This window comes from Mustela nivalis (assembly GCF_964662115.1).
Source record: "Mustela nivalis genome assembly, chromosome: 11".
NCBI classification, from domain to species: domain Eukaryota; kingdom Metazoa; phylum Chordata; class Mammalia; order Carnivora; family Mustelidae; genus Mustela; species Mustela nivalis.
In genome coordinates this window covers 29125792-29148735 of record NC_139030.1, presented here as the reverse complement: position 1 = coordinate 29148735, position 22944 = coordinate 29125792, and the positions used below count along the sequence as shown (strand labels likewise).

The 22944-nt window shown below is 35.3% G+C and overlaps 1 protein-coding gene across 7 annotated transcripts in view; it reads left to right on the top strand.

Annotated features, from left to right (window-relative positions):
* GTDC1 (glycosyltransferase like domain containing 1) overlaps positions 1–22944 on the top strand; it is a gene marked incomplete at its 3' end in the record, with an annotated part of 460833 nt that overhangs the window by 8761 nt on the left and 429128 nt on the right. The window contains exon 1 of one of the 7 annotated variants that reach the window (XM_082689507.1): positions 15410–15606. The exons of the other annotated variants lie outside the window; for them this stretch is intronic. Of the gene's footprint in view, positions 1–15409; positions 15607–22944 lie in introns of those variants that run through there. 7 annotated transcript variants of the gene reach the window in all.

Below are 22944 nucleotides of genomic sequence, written 5' to 3'. Positions count from 1 at the left end.
ACAAGAATTCATCTGTCTTCTATTAAATTAGACATCCAAGAAATTTACTTTTTTTTTTTTTAGGAAAGTACTTTTTCATAACGTATGTTATTTGTCATATTAGACATGTCATAAAATTTTAAAATGAGTTAATGTTTACATTTTCTCATTTAATTTCGAATACAGTAAATATTAATAATTATGACTCACATTAACTAGAATTTTCAAGAGTTCTCAGTATTTGAGGATACAAAGGAGTCCTTTTACTAAAAAGTGTGAACTGTCCCCTAAAGGGAAGGAGACTAGATTTGTCAAATGAGTAAAGTTCTGAAGTTTTTAATCTTCTGAGTATTCCTTTGGGATATGGACTGCATGCGTCTACTTTTTTTTCCTGGTAATAAGGGTATGTTGCTGTACTCTGTCATTCCCCACGTAGGCATAGGGTTCCTATATGTATTGTTGAAGATTTCATTTTTATTTAAGATTGATGCTACCTATGTGGTTGCTACTCAGAATTAAAATATGGTTAATGGTCATTTCAGTCAGCCTCTTCATTTTTGATACTACGCATTTGTGTTAGAACTGTTTATGCAATTTTCAGAGTTGTTCACCGTGGCATTCTATTTCAGGATTATAGTGAAATTCACTTTGCTGAAAATAAATTGCCATTTTCTTTGAAGTCTTTACGTGAGGCTAATCTGTCTTGCCGTAAAGTCTTCCTGACATTTCACAGCTATTTTTTAGTACAGTCAGTCTACAACTTATGAATGTGTTTGTAAATTAATTATTTGCAGCAATACAATATGAATTGCAGATTAGTTCTGTAGTACCACTAATAGTAGCCTCATTGTGGACTATTGACATGTTTTTTGGGGGGAATTATATTTTCAGTGCTAGAAATCTAACCAAATACATTTCTCCACTGTAGTCAGATAGTGGCAAGAAACCCTTCTTTTTCCCTTACAATAGAACTGGGGTTGTTAAAGCTTTGATTGAAGCAAGACAGGACAGTCTGAGGCAGTGTTCAAGAAACACAGATATTTTGAGCACTCCACAAGTGGGTAAAGGGTAATGGATAGCACTCTCAGATGAAGCAGATCTAGAAACTTAGGGCTAACTAGGCGATGATGAAGGGAAAAAAGGGAAGGAATATTCTGAATCCTGCTTGGGGTGAATATATTCACTTTTGGGGCAATTGCTAAAAAGTATGAGATGCTTTAACATCGATATTTCTAGGATGGGAAATCCATCTATATAGAGGTTTGTCTTGTGCTCTTATGATTGGTTATTGTATGAACTGAGCTCAAGAAACAGAATGAAGGTTCAGTTGGGCAGGTTAATAAACTCATGGGTTTGTAGTATATGAGTTTGCATGTAAAAGGAAAATCTGTGATTCCAGGAGCATTCATGATCAGGAGGAGTAGTGGAGGTTGGAAGAATGTTGGAATATGAAAACTGTCCACGGGGCCCAAACAAATTCATGTTACAGGATGCTTGTTAATAAAGCAGGGGTGGAACTAGCTATCAGCCAGCACAGATCGGTCAATGACTACTGTGACTCAGTGTACTACTCTAGGATCTCTAGCGGGAAATAGAGAATTTTAAGACTGGTATTAGTGCAGAAAGCTTGTTATGGAGAATGGTTAATATAAAGCAGAAATCCAGAACCAGGAGAACTTAGGGATACAGAAGAGGCCAGTGTTGTAGAAGTATTTGATTTTGAAACTGAGCTTCTTGCCTTCTTCCTGCCCAAGGGTAATAATTGATTCCTTGGATTGAGGCAAGGCTGAGCCAAAGTGGAAAGCAAAGTAACTACAGCTGTCTACACTGGAATGACAGACCTACCCAGAAATACTTGTTAAAACAAATATATGAAAGTAAGGGAAGGGAACAACTGGGTCATTGCACCTCAGGTTCTTGATAAAACAGACACTAGGTGTCCTATTAACCTACCTACTTGATATCCTCTAGATCAGGGGTTGGCAAACTTTTTTTTTTTTTTTAAAGCACCAGAGAGTAAAGATACTCCTTTTTATGGGTCATTTAGTTGATGTTGCACCTACTTAAGCAAGTCTGCCATTATAGCATGAAAGCAGACATAGAGAATGCATAGTTGTGGTTCCAATAAAATCTTATTTGTGGAGACTGAAATTGAATTTCATGTAATTTCACATGTCACAAAGTATTAAGTCTTTAAAAAAAATTTTTTTTTCAACCATTTATAGTTTTAAAATCTATTCTTAGATCATAGCCATGATCTAAGAATAGGTAGTGGGCTGAATTTTGGTTTATGGACTGTAGTTTGCTGACCCTTGTTATAGTCAAATAAATCACTGTCAGTTATAATGCTGAAAGCTTAGCATTACTGAAATAGATATCTCTAGGACAATGCTGTTGGTGACACTGTCTTGTTTTATAGGTGACACTGATGATAAAAATCCCTTCAAGAATTTAGATGTGACATCTGCAGCAGGTTCAAATCTCTCAGCTATAAGACAAACTGGATACTTCGTAAAGATTTTCATCTGTTATGCACAGAGCCAAAATCCGTTACTGAAATTGTCTGGGTGAGCTGCCTGCTGGGTCCAGTGATGCACTAGTAGACAAAGAAGTTGAAAGAGAAGGATGGCATGTTCTTTGGATGACTGGCAGATTGTGACACCAAAATGGCATCAAGCCCTACTATGATTCCAAGGACTTCATGATTAAATAAATATTGATTTTTTTTTTAATTTCTATTTTTTGGTTGGGAGGGCATAGTTGAAGTAAATTTGATCTTTACTTGGGGAATGTGTAATGTTTTATCATTCCATGATGATACATGGTAATTGCTTGGTAATCAAACTTCAAAGGTTCTGTCTGTATGGAACTTACGTAGTTACCACCTTTTAGTGTTGGATTCTTTTACTTTAAGGGAACTATGGTAAAGAAAAACATCTGTTGAAACTAAAGAAAATTAACCTAAAAAGGTTAATTTAAAGACTTAATCATTTTTATAAGAAAGTTTTTGCTTTGGGGGATTTCTTGAAATTTTGCTGTCCTACAGCATATATAAAATATGTTTCTAGGGTGCCTGGGTGGCTCATTCGGTTAAGTGTCTGACTGTTGATTTCAGCTCAGGGCATGATCTCAAGGTTATGAGATTGAGCCCTGTGTCGGGCTCACATTGGGCTTGAAGCCTGCTTGAGATTCTCTCCTCTCCCTCTGCCCCTCACTCCCTCTCATCCTCCCATCCCCCCCCAAAAACTCTGTTTGCAAAAATCTACTGTACCCAGAATTTTCCAAGAAAACATTCTTTTGTGTAGGCTCTTGAACTCAGCAGTCAAAAACACACTATATAATACTAGGTGCATAGAACAGTTGAATTAAAAAATTAATATCTTAGGACCTGTTAACTAAATTCACTTAAAATGATTTAGAGAGCAGGTGTGAATTGAAAATAAACCTGTATTTTCTAAGCCACTGAATCACAAGAAAACTGGAACATCAAAGTATTCTCTGAACCAAATCAATATTTTATTTGGTTAGAGCTGCTGCTTTTAGTATATGTCTGTTTATTCCAGTTGTAGAGGATTTGAAAGCAGTTCTGGGAAATGAAGTGGGTGGATTTTCAATGTTGAATCCCCTCCCCCTTTTTTTCCAGTGAATCTTCAACATTTTTTTTTAATCTTAGCATTCAACAAAAACTCTGGCATCCCAGTATATAAAACATAGATTACATTTTATATAGTTCATGTAGCTCATCAACAAACAGAAAAAGATTCCCTCATGACTTACCTTGAAAGCTGTTCAGGGCATATATTATTCAGGGCATATACTGTTTTATTCAAGGCATACACTATTCAATTTGTCAGTGTGCCACTGCCACTACTGCCAGAGTGCAATGCAACTAACATAGCCATCCTGCTAGGAAAAAGATCTGTGGGTTGCTGAGTAGTGGAAGTTACACACATCTAATTTACAAGTCAGATTAGAGATCAGAATCAGACGATAGCTTTATGTGGAATTGATTTCATTTCATGGTTTTTAAGCTATTTTTTCATTGAAAGCAGTGTCTATAACTGAAAGACAGGTGTGGTGTAGCATTTGAATGCCTTAAACTCTTGAATCTGGAATGAAAGGGATATTCTTGTAGATGCTCAGATCTTAGAACTCCGGGATTTTAAAATAAAATGCTCTTGTCATCCATTTATGGTGCCATAATTAAACTGCCCTATGGATTTTATTTGGGTTAATATTAATATTTGGAAAACTTTGCCATTGTCAGATATGAGGCACTTTAGGTAAGACAGTTGTGTGTGTGTGTGTGTAAGTAAGTACCAAACAGCTTTTTACCTTATAAATTAGACATATCTAATAAAAATTATGTGTGGGTTTAACACTGATAACCCATTCAAATAAGGAATTCCACTGTGGCCTTCTGGAAACCTATGAGGGGGAACACTATAAATAGCAGTTTTTTTCAAATCCGATTTTTAAAAAAATACATGGAAGAATGCATAATCATAGCTTGATAGGTTGCAGTTACTCTTAATTTACCTGTTCTTATTGAAACTGAGCAGACGTGTCGTAAAAATATTAAAAAAGTTCATTGCAGAAAAGGTGCTTTTGGAATTTGAGAATATAGTGGCAAAAAAAAAAAAAAAAGTGTTAATCTTTTAGATTGAACCAGTAATTCAATTTGAGTGTAATCAGGAGAAGAAAATCCAGGTGTTTAATACTAGCTTTGTATCAGTGGTTAAAATTATGTTTAGTTTTATTCTCCCTCAATCCCCATATGATAAGTTCTCATGAATGGGTTTCTGAGATAAAACATTCAGATTTAGAGGGTTTTGAGAATTCATCCATTACATTATTTTTATCCACTGGTTGTTTCACATAGGACCTGTTTGTGATATTTACAGGACATGAGGAAGACTGTGATTCTGGCTTTCGTGGACTTCAGAAAAAACTTTGAAGAAAGATTAATGCCAGGTTAGGATGTAGTAGGCATATACTACTGTGTTAATTTTAGTAGAGCAATGACTATTTAGATGGATCCTTCCCATGTTGCCTTGGCCCCTAACTTCATAATCCACTGGCTAAAGCTGCTTTTCATTAAGGCAAGTGAGAGGCAATTTTATGAATGGAGAAAGTGAGGCTATTCTAGACATTGGGAAACTAGTGGAATGTAAGGGGAGAATGAGATTGTAAATATGATAGGCAACAAGATCATAGATGAACGCTCTGTTTTTGGATTGACAAGGGTGCTAGAGGAAAGGTATCAGTAGAGTAGAGTGGTTTATTATGTACTGTTTATTGAAAGCCTCCTGTTTAGTAGGTCTTGACTAAGATACTTTGCCTCAGTTTTAATTCTTTCCATAACCTTGAAAGCAAGTGCAATTATCCCAGTTTCCTGATGAGGAAAGATACTAAGGGGTATATCCAAGGTCTTAGAAGTAAAAATAGAGTCCCACATTGTGTCTTACATTGTATAGATGCCTTTTCTGTCCAGTTATTGTCTGATAAATGAAGAAATAATAAGTAATCTGAAAGACCAGCATATAGTATGGGAAGATTTTAGGGTTAATGGCTTTTAACATAAATGACTCCATGTTGGTGTTGTGGAAGGTCATTGGAGCCTCCTTGGAAAACATTGAGACAGTACATTTGCAAATATTGTATCTGGACTCTAGAATGCCAACTAATGGGTTACTTTTAATATTAGTGTAACATTGTATAGCTGTGTTTTCAAATGTATGTGATGTCATGATACAAAATCTGTATATGAAAGGTGGGTGATAATGAGCTGCCACAGTAACTAACACAGATAAGTTGGATTGGATTAATTTCAGATAGATTGTGTACAAAAGTGTTTCAAAGAGGGTTGGTTTAAGCAGTCTGATTTAGTCTAAGGCGACAAACAATTTGGGGTGTTGGGAAAAACAGTGGAAAAAAGTCACGAATCCCATTAAAATGAGCACCATGGGTGTTTACAGGCTTTACAAGTAGACCTGGACAGCCTATAACCAAGCATCATCTGCTTGGAAAGGACACATTCAGTCACTTGGTTAGGAACAGTGCCTTAGCAGCAGTATTTTTCAATGAATAAAAGACAACAGTGGTAGGGCTTTGGAGTCAAACTATCCAACTTTTTTCAGGTATAGGGTAAAATCATAAGGAATCTTTGCCTTTGTCATTCATTGGTAATTTAGGAGGTTAAAAAAAAAAAAAAAAAGGCACAGCCAAGATGGCAGCATTGTCATTGTTAAGTATGAGTACTTTGGCCACCTTGGTGAAGAATGTGGTATTGAAGACAGGAAAAAAGTGGTTGAAATTATTGAACTCAAGATGTTAGAATGCAAAATAATTTAATTGCTTGAAAATACAGGGAAAAAGTAGGAAATAAAAAAGGGCAAGAATTAAGGAGGGCTCTTTGAGAGTAAAGTGGTTGTATAATATTCCTACAGTTTTTAGTCAGGGGGAAAAATTGGTGAGAGAGGTCAGGAAAGTGATTTAGAAATAGGTGTTACTGAATTAGGGAAGTAAGCTCCTCAAAGATTGTTAGTAGGCAGAGAAAATACGGGGTAGCTGTGTTTTCAAATGTAAGTGATGTCATGATACAAATGACATTTGTATCATTTTCCCCAAAGTGATATTTAACATGAAGTTGCATTCATATTTTATGGTAGTCAAAAGTGACCACCTGTTTTAGGTCATTTGATCTCCCAAGAAAAGACATGCTGATTACTACCATTCATTCTGTGAAAGCTAATGAATGTTTCTATAAGCTAAAATTATCCATGTACCTGTGACAGTGGGTAAACACGTTGGACTTCGATTTGGGTTTTAGAAGCTTTTTTTTTTTTTTTTTAGAAGTATTTACTACATTTTCAGCATTCACTAAGGGATTAACATTTTACATTAGCTGGTTATCTTTGGCATAACTATGGTATCAGATGTGATTTAAGTCACCTTTATTGGATATAATTTGTATACAAAAATGTACTCATTTTTAAGTTAGTGAATGAAGTTAAACTGATGAATTTTGACGTATGTATCTACTCATATAATTACTCCTCCCCATTCAAGATACAGAACATTTAAAATCCCCTAAAACTGCTCATATACCTCTTTCAGTCAGTCCTTCCTTCTCCTCACTGAAGACAACTAGTTTGCAGTTTTTATTTTCCTTAGATTGGGGAACTTTTTCTTGAAATTTACCTGGATTCATAGAGTATATACTGTTTTGTGTCTGGCTTCTTTTCCTCAACATAGTAGTTTGGAGATTCATCCATATGTGTATTAGTGGTTCATTCTGTTTTGCTGCTGAGTAATGTTATGTTTTACTGCACTTTGTTTATCCATTATTTTGTTAATAGACATTTGAATTTTTTCCCATTGTTTTTGACTATTGTGAGTAAAGCTGCTTGCCATAAAAAAGGTTTTTCTATGAGTCTTTTTGTGGGCAGTATGTTTTAATTTCTTTTGATTAAATTCCTAAGAGTGGAATTGTTCTGTCATAGGATTGGTATATGTTTTAACTTTAGAAGCGTGTATATAATTTTATATGTGTAACTTTTCCAAACTCACACCATTCACAGCATGAATTTTTAGTTCATATCTGTAAATCTTTGTACTTTGTACTAGTTGAGGATACTGGTTTGTACTAAATGGTTTCTCTAAGCAGAGAGCTTTCTGGAATATTTTTCATGTAGTAATTGAAATCTAGTAAATAGTTTTATGATATATTTATTTTTTAAAAAATCATAAGTGTATCTAATATTGACTTAAGTAGATTTGTAATTATCAACTTGGTTTGTTGTGCAGAATTCTAAATTTTCATTTCTTTATAGATAGCATATGTTTGAATTTTGAAGTGTGCATTCTTCATTTTATGTAGTGGCTCTTCATTAAATATATATATATAATTAAATGAGATGTTTGATATATGAATAATAAACTAATCTACTAAGGTAAAATTTAAATGACCAAATGAGGAATCTCTTTCCTTTTTCTTGATCTCTTTTGTCAATAGCACTGCCCTTCCTATTTTGGTAAATCCTTATTTCACATTGGTTGCTTAAAATGAAGGGTCCCTTATATTAGGTAAGCAATAGCCGTAATGTAGGGGAATTGCACCTTGGATAATAGCATGATGACCAGGACTTGTTTGTTTCAGGATTTTAGCTCTAGCTCCAAAGCTGAAAATAAAGGTTAACAACTATTCTTGCCTTCTAAGTAGGAATGTGGGACTTAGTTAAAGAGAATAGAAGTGTAGCACCCACTTCCCTTATATAACAGTAATTAGAAAAGAGAGGAGTATTATTGGTGTCATTCAGATGAAGAATTGTTAATCTATTGAAGTTAGTTCTGTGACCTTTGCCTGTTTTTCCCCCAAAGGACCTTTTGTTCCCAGCCCAGAATTTGGGTGTGTCTGCTGGATGTGTGGATTGGTATTTTACATCTTGTCTGGATGTTTAATGAGCCATAGAATCTTGTGTCTTTTATTGCAGTAGCACCTTCCAGAGAGATACTGAGGGAGCATTCCTGAACATAGACTCGTTTCTGGAGGGAAGATCTGGAGGGGAGGAGGATAAATGGAGTCAGTGAGATGGCATATTGAGTGAGAAGATAGTAATGGAAAGAGCTGACATTTGTCTATATGGTATGGTAAGAAAGCATGAGGACTGTCTTTCTTTCTTTTCTTTCTATCGTGGATTAAGTGGACACTATGGGACTTAACCAGGTTAGAGTTATCTTGGCGGTTACTAGCAGGGAGAGCTTGCCATATGAGAGGACTGTGGGTAGGATAGTAAAGTCAGTCTTAGAATGTACTCCTGTACCAAGAAGTTATGCAGTTATTGGAGGGGCCAGCCTCTTAGGCTTGCTGTAACTTAGAGGTTAAATGCTGCTGTGAAGACCAGAAATATACTGTCTAAACTGGGTGCCTTTGAGAAAGAGAAGGTATTATCAATAATTATGCAAGGATAGCATCATTCTCCTTCATGGCCATCCAGTAAACCCCCATGGATGTAGGCACACAGGGCGTTTGTACCTCTTCTGCCTGTCCTGATTTATGGGAACTAGAAACTTGAGGGAGGAAGTGGAGAAAATTGAAAGAGTCAGGAAGAATATTGGAAAAAAAAAAGGATTATGTTCTTTCTCTTAGCTGGCCTGGGGTTGGGGTGGGGTTGTATGTATACTCTTTGATTAAGATATGAAATTGAAGATTTAAATTGGGCTAGAATGTGTTGCAATACTAGAAAGTGATTGAGAAGCAGTAGGATTTATCTGGGACATCATGGAGAGATGGGAAAGTGCAAACTGGAAGAGTACGTTTAAAGTGATGGAATTAAAGCGTATCTCCTGTTAAGTTCTATTTATTTGGTCATTTTCGTAGTTTAATAGGATTTTAAGCTAAACAAGCCTTCAGTTTTTAACCTACAATATGATATGTGAGGTATTGTGTTCAGCATTGTAGGGAAGGCAAAGATGGCTAAGATTTTCTGCCCAGAGGGATCTTCTGTTCAGTGTATAGAGCTAAGTGATCCATGGTGGAATGACCTAGGTGCTCTAGACATGTAAGTGGCAATGATGTGGGAACATGGAAACAACTAAATGCTGCTTGCACTCAGGTGGGCTTTGTGGTCCAGACTGAATTTGGCCTGGGCCTTGAAGGAGAAGGGGATCAGCTGGGAAGAAAAGCATTCTAGCATGAGGTAATAATCAAGACATGGAATTGGAAATGAATAGACACCTAGAAAGAAATAATGCTCATTCCACATTGAAAATTTTACATTTTAGAAAATGGTTTTAAAGCACTAGTTAAGTGTGTTTACCCATGTTATAATTCTGGTTGAAGTATAGTATTCTTATATGTCATTTTTGTATTTCCTTAGTAATGGCACAAAATGGTGTCTATCTTTTTGAGATATAGTGTGGAAATGTTATTCACTTTAAAACCTAGATGGTTATAAGCATCCAAAACTAAACTTCTAAATCTAATCACAGTCTATTACTTTCCTTGATTTAAAACAGTAAAATGTAGAGAAGATGATAATTTTTACATATGATCTTAAGAAGCATTTGGCAGTGCAATTAGTTTCATAACAAGTGATTGTTTTTTAAAGCCTTCCCAGAATAAGAATGAGTATCTTGATGCTGGTGTCACTTTTAAATAGCTATGGTTCCAGGAATGTGTCTGTTCACGTTGTTATCTTAAATACACACCTTATCTATCCATATTGCTGTACTTCAGATGTGAAAGTAAAAATAAAGGTGTGAAGTGCCTAGCAGACTTGTATGGATTTATGTAAATCAGAAAACATACAAACAATCCATTAGTGCTGAGGCCTTAATGTATTAAATTCAAGTATGGACTATTTCCTGAAAGTCTTACACACACACACACACACACACACACACACACCCTCATACCCAGTGATTGACTTTGTAAAAAAAAAAAAAAATAGTGAAAATCTGTAATTTATAAGAGGTTTTTTTCCTCTGAACTCCTGACACCTATCCAATTGTGATACCTCCATATGGATATTTAAAGGTATTTAAATAGAAAATGCTCAAAACTCAACTATCTTTTTACTTAAACTTGTTTCATTTTTAGTCTTCCCCATCTTAGTAAATGACATGTTTATTCCTGTTACTCAGACCAAAAACCTTGGAGTCCTGTCTCTTCTGTCTTCATATCCATACCTCAGTTAGTAGTTCATATTGCTTTACCATCAAAGTAAGGTAGAATCTGAATTTTACCACCTCTCAGCACCTCCACTATCACGTGGTTCAAGTCATTATCATTTCTTATTGGGTTATTTTAATACCTCCTGACTATTTGCTCAGCTTCCTCTTAAAATCTTCAACCCATAATTCAGCAGTTCAGTTTAGTCTCAGTGCAGTAGCCAAAATAGTCACGGTTAAAACGCAAGTTAAATCCTGTCTTTCTTCAGTTAAAAGCATTAGTCCCCTTTCTTTCTCAGTGTAAAAGCTAAAGTCTTTGTAGTAGCCTATGAGACTCTACATGATACCGCCCCCTCTGCATCCTCATCTGTTGACTGTCTTGTTCAGGGCTCTCTATTTACACCTGACACCATGTTGTTTCTTGAATCGTTGACTTCAGAGGCTTCACATTTATTTTTCCCTCTTTCTGGAATGCTATTCTTACCGGTAACTTCTTAGCTTTTTTTCCTAATTTTTCTTGGACCTTTACTGAAATGTTAATTCTTAGTGAGACCTACTTTGACCATCTTATTTAAAATGTCTCCCAGCCCCCAGTTGCTTTATTTTTTTCTGGTTGGTACTTTCCCAGTCTATCTTACTGTCTGTTACTTTTAATTTTTTATGATCAGTATTTCCTCTTAGGATGAAAGCTTGATGAGGGCAGGGTATTCAGTTTTGTTTTACTACTTATTAACACACTAGGAATCATTCCTGGCACATAGCTGGTATTTAACATATAATTGAGTGAATGAAAGATAATAAAAGACTGCCTTTATAGGAGTTAAACCTGACTAAAACTAGATGTGCCCTTTACTGGCATATTTGGTTAGTGATGCTATTCCCAGATGTCTAAATGCTACTTTAAAATTTTTAAATCAAATGTATTTGGGGTATTTGCATATAATAAAAGACAGTTATTTTAGACATACAGGTCAATGAGTTTTGACAAACATACCTTGTAACTACTACTTATAACGAGGTAAAGAACATTTCTGTCACCTCAAAAAGTTCCCATGTATTCCTTTACAGTTATTTTTTCCTCCTTTGTTGTCATTTCCAGGCAACTATTGATTTGATTTTTGTCACTATGAATTAGTTCTGCCTGCTTTAGGGTTTCACATAAGTAGGAGCACACATTATGCATTCTTTTCACCATGAAGTTTTTGAAGTTTATTTCTGTGTTATTGTATATCTTAGTAGTTCCTTTTCATTGCAAGTAGTGTGCATTGTGAAAATGTGCCACAGTTGACCTGTACATGGGCATTGGGGGTGTTTCCAGTTTTTGCCTATAAAAAATGATGCTACTATGAATGTTCACATACAAGTATTTATGTACATATGCTTTAATTCTTCTGGGTTAAGTAACCCAGGAGTAGAATTCTAGTGTCCCCTGGTAAAGTGTATGCTAATTTTCTAAGAAACTGCTAGACTGTTTTCTAAGTGATTGGACCATATTCCCCAGGAGGGGATGAAAGTGCTAGTTGCTCCACATTCTGGCTAGCACTCGACACCATTCTAGCATTCTTTTAAGTTCAAACATTGTCCTGAGTGAGTAGTTTTATCTCATTGTGGTTTTAATTTGCATTTCTCTGATTGTTAGTGATGTTGATCTTTATTTATTTACTTATTGGTCATTTTATCTTTTGTGAAGTATCTCTTCAGATCTTTTGATGATTTAAAACAAACTGGGATTGTTTTCTTTTTATTTAATTATAAGGGTTTTTAACATACCTGGATACTAGTTGTCAGATATATTTCTTCTTGGTTTGTAAATTGCTTTTTCTTTTTATTGATAATTTGTTTTGAAGAGCAGAAATAAATTAATTTTAAATTAATCCAGTTTATCAATATTTTCTTTTTTTCCCCTTTCCTTTCCTTTCCTCCTCCTTTTTTTTCCCCCTTCCTGAAAAGCTTTAGTTAACTACAGGTTGTGAAGATTTTCTCCTGTGTTTTCTTCTTAAAGTTTACAGTTTTAGCTTTTACATTAGGTCTCATTTGGAGTTAATTTTTTGTATAGAGTGTGAGGTAAGGATCAAGGTTCATTCTTTTCCATGTTTAGTTGTTCAAGAAACAAGTGTTTCTTGAATTCAGGAAACACTTGTTTCTTGAACAACTAGACAGTTTCAGAAACTGTCTTTTCTCCTTTGAGTTAAAGAAAACTTTTGTTAAAAATCACATAATTGTATAAAACGTATGGATCTTTTCCTAGACTCTTAAATTAATCTATATGTTTATCATGCCAGCACAACGATGTTTTATACTGTCTTGAAATCAGTGGTGTAAATTCTTTAATGTTGTTTTTTGGAAATTGTTTGGGTCCTCTTAATCCTTTCCATTTCCATATTGATTGTAGAATTAATTTGTACATTTATACAAAATACCTCTAGGAATTTTGATTGGCATTGCATTAAACCGATAAATTTTGGGAGGATGAATTTCTAAACAGTGCTGAGTTATTTCAACCCACAGACATGGTATATTTTCACTTTTTTATTCTTTAATTTCTCCCAGCAGTGTTTTCTGGTGTTTATTATGCCAGTCTTTGATGTCTTTTGTTAAATTTATCCTAAGTGAATAGGATATGAATTGTATTTTTGGATGCTATTGGAAATGTAGTTAAAAGAAATTTATAGTTGGTCATTGTTAGTACGTAGAAATATAATTGATTTTTATATGTTGAATATGTATCCTGGTACCTCATTTATTCATTAATTTTTTTCACTTTTGTATGGGACTTCCTCAGGATACTTTTGTAAATGATTGCGTTAATTACAAATAAAGAGTTTTGTATCTTTCTTTCCAATCTTTATGTCTTTTCTTTCTTTTTTAATATACTTACTAGGACTTACAATGCATTAAAAAATAGAAGCAGTAGAGTAAGCATTCTTACCTTGTTCCTGGACATAGAAAACATTCAGATTTCCACTATTATGTATGCTGTTAACTGCAAATATCTTTATAAATGACATATATCAGGAAGAGCAAGTTCCCTTTTATTTTTAGTATGCTTAGAAGTTTTATTATAAATGAATGTTAAATTTTGTCCTATGATTTTTCTGTAACTACAGAAAGAATCATTTAGTTTTTTTTTTTAAATTTATTAATTTGATATATTGGCATTGGTTGGTTGGATCCTATAATCAACCTTTGCATTTGAAAGCCCCATTTGGTTATGATGCATTCTCATTTAATATCATGCTTAATTTGATTTTTAATATTTCTTAATGATTTGGAAATGTTTATGAGGGATATCTTTTTTGGGGGGTAGTGTTATGGACTGAATATTTGTGTCTCCCCAAAACATATGTGTTGAAGTCCTATGTGATGGTATTTGGAGGTTGGATCTTTGGAAGGCAGTTAGGTTTGGAAGAGGTCATGTGGGTGAGGCCCCCATAATGGAATTAGTGTCCTTATAAAAAGAGGAAGAGACCCAGAGCTTGCTTGCTCACTCTCCCCACCATATGAGGACATGTGAGGAAACAGCGGGAAGGCATCTTTCTATAAACCAGGAAGGGGGTCCTCCCTGGGAAACCAGCTTGTCCAGCATCTTGATCTTGGAATTCCCTGCTTGCAAAACTATGAGAAATAAATTCCTGTTGTTGAGCCACTCATTTTGTGGTATTTTATTATGGCAGCTCAAGCTGATGGGACAGTATAATGTTTTTGTCAGATTTTGGTATCAAGGTCATCTCATTAGAAAATCATTTGAAAAATCTAGCAACCTTTTATTAAACTAGAAATAAAAGGAAATTTCCTCAATATGATAAGAGTCACTTGTGTCAAAACAGAGCGATGGAATGGAGAAAGTAAATACTTTTCTCCAAGATCAGGAACAAGGTAAGTGTTTTGCTGTTACCAATTCTATTTAATATTATACTAGGGGTTCTAGCCAAGACAATTAGGTAAGAAACACAAGCATCCAAATTAGAAAGAAGACATAGAACTGTATTTGTAGATGACAGGATACTTATAGAAAATTCTAAGAAATCCATTAAAATCTGTTACAACTAATAAATGAACAGCAGATTGTAAGGTACAAGAGTAGTATACAGGAATCAATTGTATTTGTATATAACAACAATGAACAATATAACAGGGAAATTAAAACCATTTATAATAGCAACAAAAAAATCAAATAGGAACACATTTAACAGAAGCAGTAGAAAAATTGTCCAAAACCTACCAAAATTGTTGGATGACCTTATATGTTTGTGTATCAGAGGACTTAATACTGTGAAATTGATGACAGTCTACCAAATAATCTATAGAATCAAGTCAATCTCTATCAAAATCCAAGCTGCTCCCCCCACTTTTAATGAAAAAACTGATCCTAAAATTTAAATGGAAATTCAGGTGTCTAAGATAGTAAAAACAATCCTGAAAACAAAAATAAAGGACTTATCTTAATTTTAAAACTTAACAACAAAGTGACAGTTATCAAGGCAGTGTGATGCTGGTATAATGGGCGACATAAAGATTAATGAAATAGAGTTGGGAGTCCAGAAATAAACCCTAATGCTTATGATCAGTTGATTTTTGACAAGAGCGCTGACATAGTTTAATAGGGAAAGACTAGTCTTTTCAACAAATGGTACTGGGACAACTGTGTATCCATTAGCAAAAGAATAAAATTGGGCCATTAACCAGGCTTTAAAATTGATGCCAAATGGACTATAGACCTAAATGTAAGAACTAAAAACTATAGAACTTGGAAGAAAATGTAAGAGTCAATCTTCATGTCCTTGGGTTAAGCAGAGCCTTCTGAGAAAACATCACAAGCACAAGTGACAAAAGAAAAAAAATAGATAAATTGGACTTCATCAATATTGAAAACCTCTGCTTCAAAAGACACCATCAAGACAGTGAAATGCCAGCCCACCAACTGGGAGAAAATATTTGCAGATCATATTTCTGGTAAGGGACTTGTATCCATAACATATAAAGAACTCTTACAATTCAAAAAGGCATTTGTCAGAAGACAAATGACTTAAAAATGTGCAGAGTATCCGAATAGACACATTTTGGGGGAAATACGAAATGTCTATTTGTCCCATCTTTTCTTTACTTCTTTTCCTGCTTTCTTTTGAATTAGTTGGGTATTTTAGTGTTTATTTTTATATCACCTTTTGTGTTATAAGCTGTGTACATCCTTGTATATTTATTTCACTTAGTGGTTCCTGTAAGATATATAATACGCATCTTATCCCAGTCTATATTCAATGCTTCTTATACCACTTTACATATCATTTAAGAACTTTACAACAATCAGGTACCCCCCATTCTTTATAGTTGTTGTATATTTTACCTCTGTGTATTATGTAAAACATACCATTGAAAAACATTTTTTTCTTTAAATCTCAAATTTATTTTATTTTATTTTATTTTTTTAAAGATTTTATTTATTTGTTTGAGAGAGAGACAGTGAGAGAGAGCATGAGCAAGGAGGTCAGAGGGAGAAGCAGACTCCCCATGGAGCTGGGAGCCCGATGCGGGACTCGATCCCAGGACTCCAGGATCATGACCTGAGCTGAAGGCAGTCGTCCAACCAACTGAGCCACCCAGGCGTCCCTCAAATTTATTTTAAAGGAATTAACAAGTGAGGGGTGCCTGGGTGGCTCAGTGGGTTAAGCCTCCGCCTTCAGCTCAGGTCATGTTCTCAGGGTCCTGGGATCGAGCCCTGCATAGGGACTCTCTGCTCAGCAGGGAGCCTGCTCCCCCCCCCCCGCCTCTCTGTCTACTTGTGATCTCTCGCTCTCTGTCAAATAAATAAATAAAATCTTAAAAAAAAAAAATTAACAAGTGAGAAAAAAGCCTATTATATTGACCTGCATAATTACCTTTTCTTGTGCTTTTCAAAATTCCTTCATGTAGATCTTTATTTTCGTATAGTATAATTTTTCTTCAGTTTGATGAACTTCTTTAACTTTTCTTATAGCAGAGGCCTGCTGTCAACCAATTTTCATCTTGTATTTGAAATTTTTTTTTAGCTTTTATTTTTCAATTGTACCGTCGGTTTCTTTTCCCCTTTGATTTCTTCTGCTCTTTAAAAAAAATATCTTCCCATTGTCTTCTAGCTTACATTTCCCCCCCATTTTCTTTGGAGAAGTCATTGGGGTTCCTTATTTTTTCTGGGGACTTATGATATGTCTTGATGTAATTTTTAAAAATATGTATCCTGTTTAAAGTTTTTGGAGTTTCTTAGATCTGTAGATTTATGGCTTTCAAGTTTGAAAACTTGTAGGCTGTTATCTTTTCAAGATTTTTTTTCTGTTTCTCTCTTTTGGGGATTTTAGTTATACGTATGGTGACTAGTTATTTTAATTACACATTGGTGACTACATATTATTCCACAGGTCACCGAGGCCCAATTCACTTTTTTTCTCTTCTTTCCCCCCTCTGCTTTTTTGGGTAGTTTTTATTGTTTGCCTTCAAGTTAAATTTAGGATCTTCTCTTCTACATTGTCACAAGACCATCTAATGAATTTTTCTTTTTTTGAAGACTTTCTGATTTAATTTCTGGAAGTTTTACTTTTGAAATAGCTTTCATTTCTTTCATTATCATTTTAAACGTAAATTCTTGAATACATTCATAAGTAGTGTTGTAATGTACTTGCTGTTTTAAAGTCCTGCTGTGCTATTTCCATTGTTTCTACCATTTCTGTATCATTTCCTATTGTTTTTGTCTTCTTTGAGTAACATTTTTCTTCTTCACATGTGTGGTAATTTTTTGTTGGTTGATGGGCAATGTGAATATTGTATTGTTGAGTGTCTTGATTTTATTGCCTTTTTAAAAAAATATTAGTTTTGACAGGCAGTTTTAAATTCTCTGTGGATTAACTTGGTTTTCTTGAGGCTGGTTTTTATGCTTTGTAGGATTGTTCTTGAGTGGCTTTTATTCTAGAGCTAATTTAATCCTGTTACTAATGTGTGACCCTTTTTCATGCTCTTCTGAATACCATGTGTGTTCAATGAAGTCTCTCTGCTTTTCTGTTGTAATCTTGAATGATTTCTAAGCTGATGTGACCTTTGGCTAGTGTTCATGTTATTACTCTCTCATCTTTGTTCTACAGCTAGTTTCATGGCATCTTACAATATTCATTGGAAATATGCATATGGGGTCCCTATTTAGATATGTGGAGCTTGTTCTCTGTATTACTCCTTTCTGTTATATACTATAACCTTAGAAATTCCAGTTACCTCAGTCTTCCTAAAACTCCAAAATCTGTTTCCTCAACTGAGCTGGACCACTATGTACTTTTTATCTCCTCATATTGTGATCCATAGAGTGCTTCTAGGTAGAAACCTTATGGTGAGCCATAGGACTCCCTTACTGATTTCCCTTCTTCAGGGATCACAGTCTGTACTACCGTATTGTCCAATGTCTGAAAACAGTTTTATATATTTTGTAGAGTTTTCCAGTTGATTATGGTGGAAAGGGGGCATGTCTGGTGCCAGTTATTTCATCATAGTGAGCATTGAAAATACCCTCTTACTCTCTTTTAGTACTAAAATTTTCAGAAAAAGTAAGTTTTTGGGTATATTAAAAAATATTTTTTTTGGTATATACCCTAGTATAAAAAATACTGAACTTTGTTTAGCCCTTTCCATTCTTTCATTCTTTCTCCTCTTTCTTGATGTCTTTTTAAAATTGTGTGATATTGGGGTGCCTGAGTGGCTCAGTGGGTTGGGGCCTCTGCCTTTGACTTAGATCATGATCCCAGGACCTGGGATCGATCCCCGCATCGAGCTCTCTGCTCAGTGGGGAGCCTGCTTCCTCCTCTCTCTCTGCCTGCCTCTCGCCTACTTGTGATCTCTATCTGTCAAATAAATAAATAAATAAATAAAATCTTTAAATAAAAAAAAATAAATAAAATTGTGTGATACAAACTTCTACAGCCTTGGCCTGTTGAAGATGCTCCTCTTCTAGTTTTCCTTTTTTTCTATTTTCCTTCTTCAGTATTTTGTTCATATTGAGACCAATTTCAGTTTTTAGTGACTCTCTTCTTTGAAACTATTATTTTATCTATTTTTTTGATTATCCTTGTTATTCACAAAAGGGAACTTTAAAATTTAATCCTGGCATTTAAGGACCTCTCTAGGTAGGCTTTAGTCTGCTTTGGCTACTGTCATTTTCTACGTTTTTATACCTAAAACATATTCTGATATTTTGGTTAGCATTCCTATACTTAGTACTCTTTTTCTTTGATAATACTATTTTCTTTCTTGAAACCCCCTTTTACCTCTCCCTATAAAAATTCTAATCATTCTTGAAAGTCTCCTGTTTCCTTATGCTGGTGCTCTTCTTACTTAAATGTTACAGTCCTTTGAATATTTGTCAAGTAGTCCTTACTAAATTGTAAGCGCATTGAGTGCTTTACTCATCTTTTGATTCTCCCATAGTGCCTCACCAATCTAGAATCTGGCACACAGTTGATGTTCTGTAAATGTTTATTGAATATGTGAATAGTTTTTAAAATAGGAAGCCTTTAGGATATCTTGAAGTAGATCTCCAGTGTGGTCTGTTGAATGAATATGCTTATGTGTAAGAGTGTTCTAATGACAACGGGCATTGTTTTGCATGGCTGCAGTTCTAGAGTAGGGAATAGATGGAAATAAAGGGTCCATTTATTTGATTTCAGTAGTCTTCACCCAGTAAAGATGGAATGGCTATGGGCAAACTGAGCTGATATACTAACTTATTCTCTGATATCATCCATATCTTTTTCTTTTTGTTTAAATTTTATGGCAGTCCTCTTGATTAACCTGTTTTGGTCAACATATCTTTTAGTGAGGGACAGGAGCTATTTGTGATGGTATGGCTGAACACAAGTAAGCCTTCAGTGACTTGTGTACAAATGGTAGAGACACAGCTATTTTCTTTATTTTATGACTAAGTATGGAGATGGGTGATGGGTGCCATGGAAGAGAGCGCCGAATCCTAACCACTAGACCATCAGGGAGAGTCATGGGTGCCATGGAAGAACAGAGAAGGAGCACTTGGGTGTTTGGTTGTCCTTTTAGGTTCTCAGAGACCTGTACATTAGGGAGGACCAAATGCACCACTTTCACTGACTGTGTAGTCTGTTTTCACATTGTCCTTCAGATAAGTCAAAGTTGCCATTGGTTCACTGTACACTCTTCCATTTATTTATAACTACTATCAGTTCGCTAAGATCATCCATTTGAAAACCATCTTCTTGAGCACCATGATGTACTGGGGACTTGTGCTAGCACTAAAAAGATAACAAAGACATACCTGCTGGGGGAGTGGTAATGATCATCAAAAGTCCTGATTAGTGATTTGAGCTCACAGTTTAAAGAACATGACATTTAATACTTTTATTTGTCAAAAAGCATGTGGGCATTGTTAGTAGATGTAGTTTTTTTTTTTTTTTTTTTTTTAAAGATTTTATTTATTTATTTGACAGAGAGAGATCACAAACAGGCAGAGAGGCAGGCAGAGAGAGAGGAGGAAGCAGGCTCCCTGCTGAGCAGAGAGCCCGATGCGGGGCTCGATCCCAGGTCCCTGGGATCATGACCTGAGCCGAAGGCAGCGGCTCAACCCACTCAGCCACCCAGGCGCCCCAGTAGATGTAGTTTTAAAGAAGGCCTTCCAGGGCTACATTTTGTGTCTGATATTGTAATGAGAGATGGTTTAACTGCTTATACAACTTCAGGTAGTGATATTTATATCTTTGGAATTACTGTTTAGGAGATAGTCACCAGCAAAGAAATCTATAGTTTATTAATTTTCTTAAAGATATGTATCTTTTGTTATATTGCACAATTGTGGTGTTTTGTATAAGGTAACTGAAATATATAAAAAAACGGTTTGTTGGAAGATTTTTATCACCTGAATCAGTTATTATTTTTTAATAAAAATTAAAACATTGGCATCACAATTGGTGAAAAAAATCCAGTTTCTTTCTTTCTTTAGCTTTCCAGTGTATTGGCCTTTTGTAAACAGATGGTCAGATTAAAAGCTATCTAAATGAAAGTGCCTTAAAGCAAAAACTTATAGATATTTGGAAAAGAAAATAAAGTTAGTGCATAATAAATTCTTTGGTCCTCTTATTCAGAAAGTTTCATTAATTATCCTCCGTAGCTGATGACACCCTGTTATCAGTTGTCAGGCCAAGACACTTTTCTTGTTTTTTGGTATTCTTTTATTTTTATTTTTATTTTATTTTATTTTTTTAAAGATTTTTATTTATTTGACAGACAGATCACAAGTAGGCAGAGAGGCAGGCAGAGAGAGAGGAGGAGGCAGGCTCCCTGCCAAGCAGAGAGCCCAATGCAAGGCTCGATCCCAGGACCCTGGGATCATGACCCGAGCTGAAGGCAGAGGCCCTAACCACTGAGCCACCCAGGCACCCTGGTATTCTTTTATTTTAACCCTAATCCCCACTCTGGTTTTCTGCCCACACGTCCCCTAACAGATCCCCACTCACATGTGCTTAGTTAGTATAAGCCTTAGATTGGTAACTTGTCTTTGATAAATGCAGAGTGGTTTTTATATTGTTAGGTACCTTATGTTCAGACCTTCTTTTTTTCACTTGCTGTTTTTAGATTAGACATGTTATGGCATGTATTTCCAGCCGATTGCTTCTAAACATAGTTTGTTCACATCTGAGTTTATCTATCCAGGTGCTGGACACATGCGTTCCCTTCAGTACCTGTCAAACAGTGCTGTGCTAAATATCCTCATACAGATTCAATATGGTTTTATATATAAGTTCTTTGGGGGCATATATCTAGGAGTAGGATTGTAAGGTTGGAGGATAGGGGATTACCTCAGCATTTTCCCCACTCAGTCATTGATTTGTCTCTTTTTCATAGAACTTTTGTATCATCTGACCATTTTGTATCATTTGAACATTGATTTATAGGCAGTTTTTAAAAACTTTTTAATTGCAGTAATATATACATAACAAAATTTACCATTTTAACCATTTTTCAGTGGCATTAAGTAAATTTACATTGTTGTGTAACCATCACCACCATCTATCTCCAGAACTTTTTTTCATTTCCCAAACTAAAACTTTATACCCATTAAAGAACAACTTCCCATTTCCCCCTATCCCCAGCCCCTGGCAACAACCATTCTACTTTTTCCTCTATGAGTATGAGTGCTCTAGGTACCTCATATAAATGAAATCATACAGTATCTTCCCTTTTGTGACTTTTTTTTTTTTACTTAATATAATGTCTTCAAGTCTCATCTATGTTGTAATGTGTCAGAATTTCTTTCTTTTTAAGGCCCAGTAATGTGTGTGTGTGTGTGTGTGTGTGTGTGTGTGTGTGTATGCTACATTTAAAAAAAATTGATTCACCCATCGATGGACATTTGGATTGCTTCCACCTTCTAACTATCGTGAATAGCGATGCTATGAACATGGGTGGACAAGTACCGGTTCAAATCCCTGCTTTCAGTTCTTTTTGGTATATATTTAGAAATGGAATTGCCAGTTCTTATGTAATTTTAGTTTTATTTTTTGAGGAGCTACCATACTGTTTTTTTATAGTGGCTACATCATTTTACATTCTCACCAGTAGTGCAGTTTCTCTGTATTCTCACCAACATGTGTATAGAAAGCTTTTTAAAAGAGAACTCTGTGTTATAATAATCATAGTAGCTACCAATAAGTTAGAGCTTATTGTGTGCTAAGGTCATGTTATATGTGCTTTACATGTATAGAAACATTTAGTCCACTCTACACCAAATAATAGAGGTCCTGGGATAATAGAATGGGAAACTTGAACTTTTAGTTGGGGCATCAGTATTCAACAGATGGTTATAAGGAAGTACCACACCACAGGCAGAATTGTGGAAATTCTGGTTTTGTGACCTTGGAATCTTTTCACTCAAATGGAGTTATCAAAAGGAGGAAGTTCATCAGGCAGATTTTTCTGGAATGTCACTGGAGGGCCATGTGTTTTAGCCCTGCATCCCACAAGTAAGGGATGGTTGAATCTTTTACCAAGCTTAGTGAGAGAAGTTTCCACTGGTGGATATGGATCTTGCACTTAGAGTCACATGAGACTCATGCCTGGGAGAGAGAGCTGTGGCAGCAGGACTGGGTTTGAAGAAGTAATTGTACTCTTCTCTTTCAGCAGATCAAAAGTGTATTTGTGTCTTCCAGAATATAAATATTAACCTGGTGTTATTGAAAAGAGAACCTGCCCAAGAGAGTTTTCTGCCAGGGCAAGAGGATCCCAGCAGGAGAGTTGTGGGGTATACTGCCAGGGTTC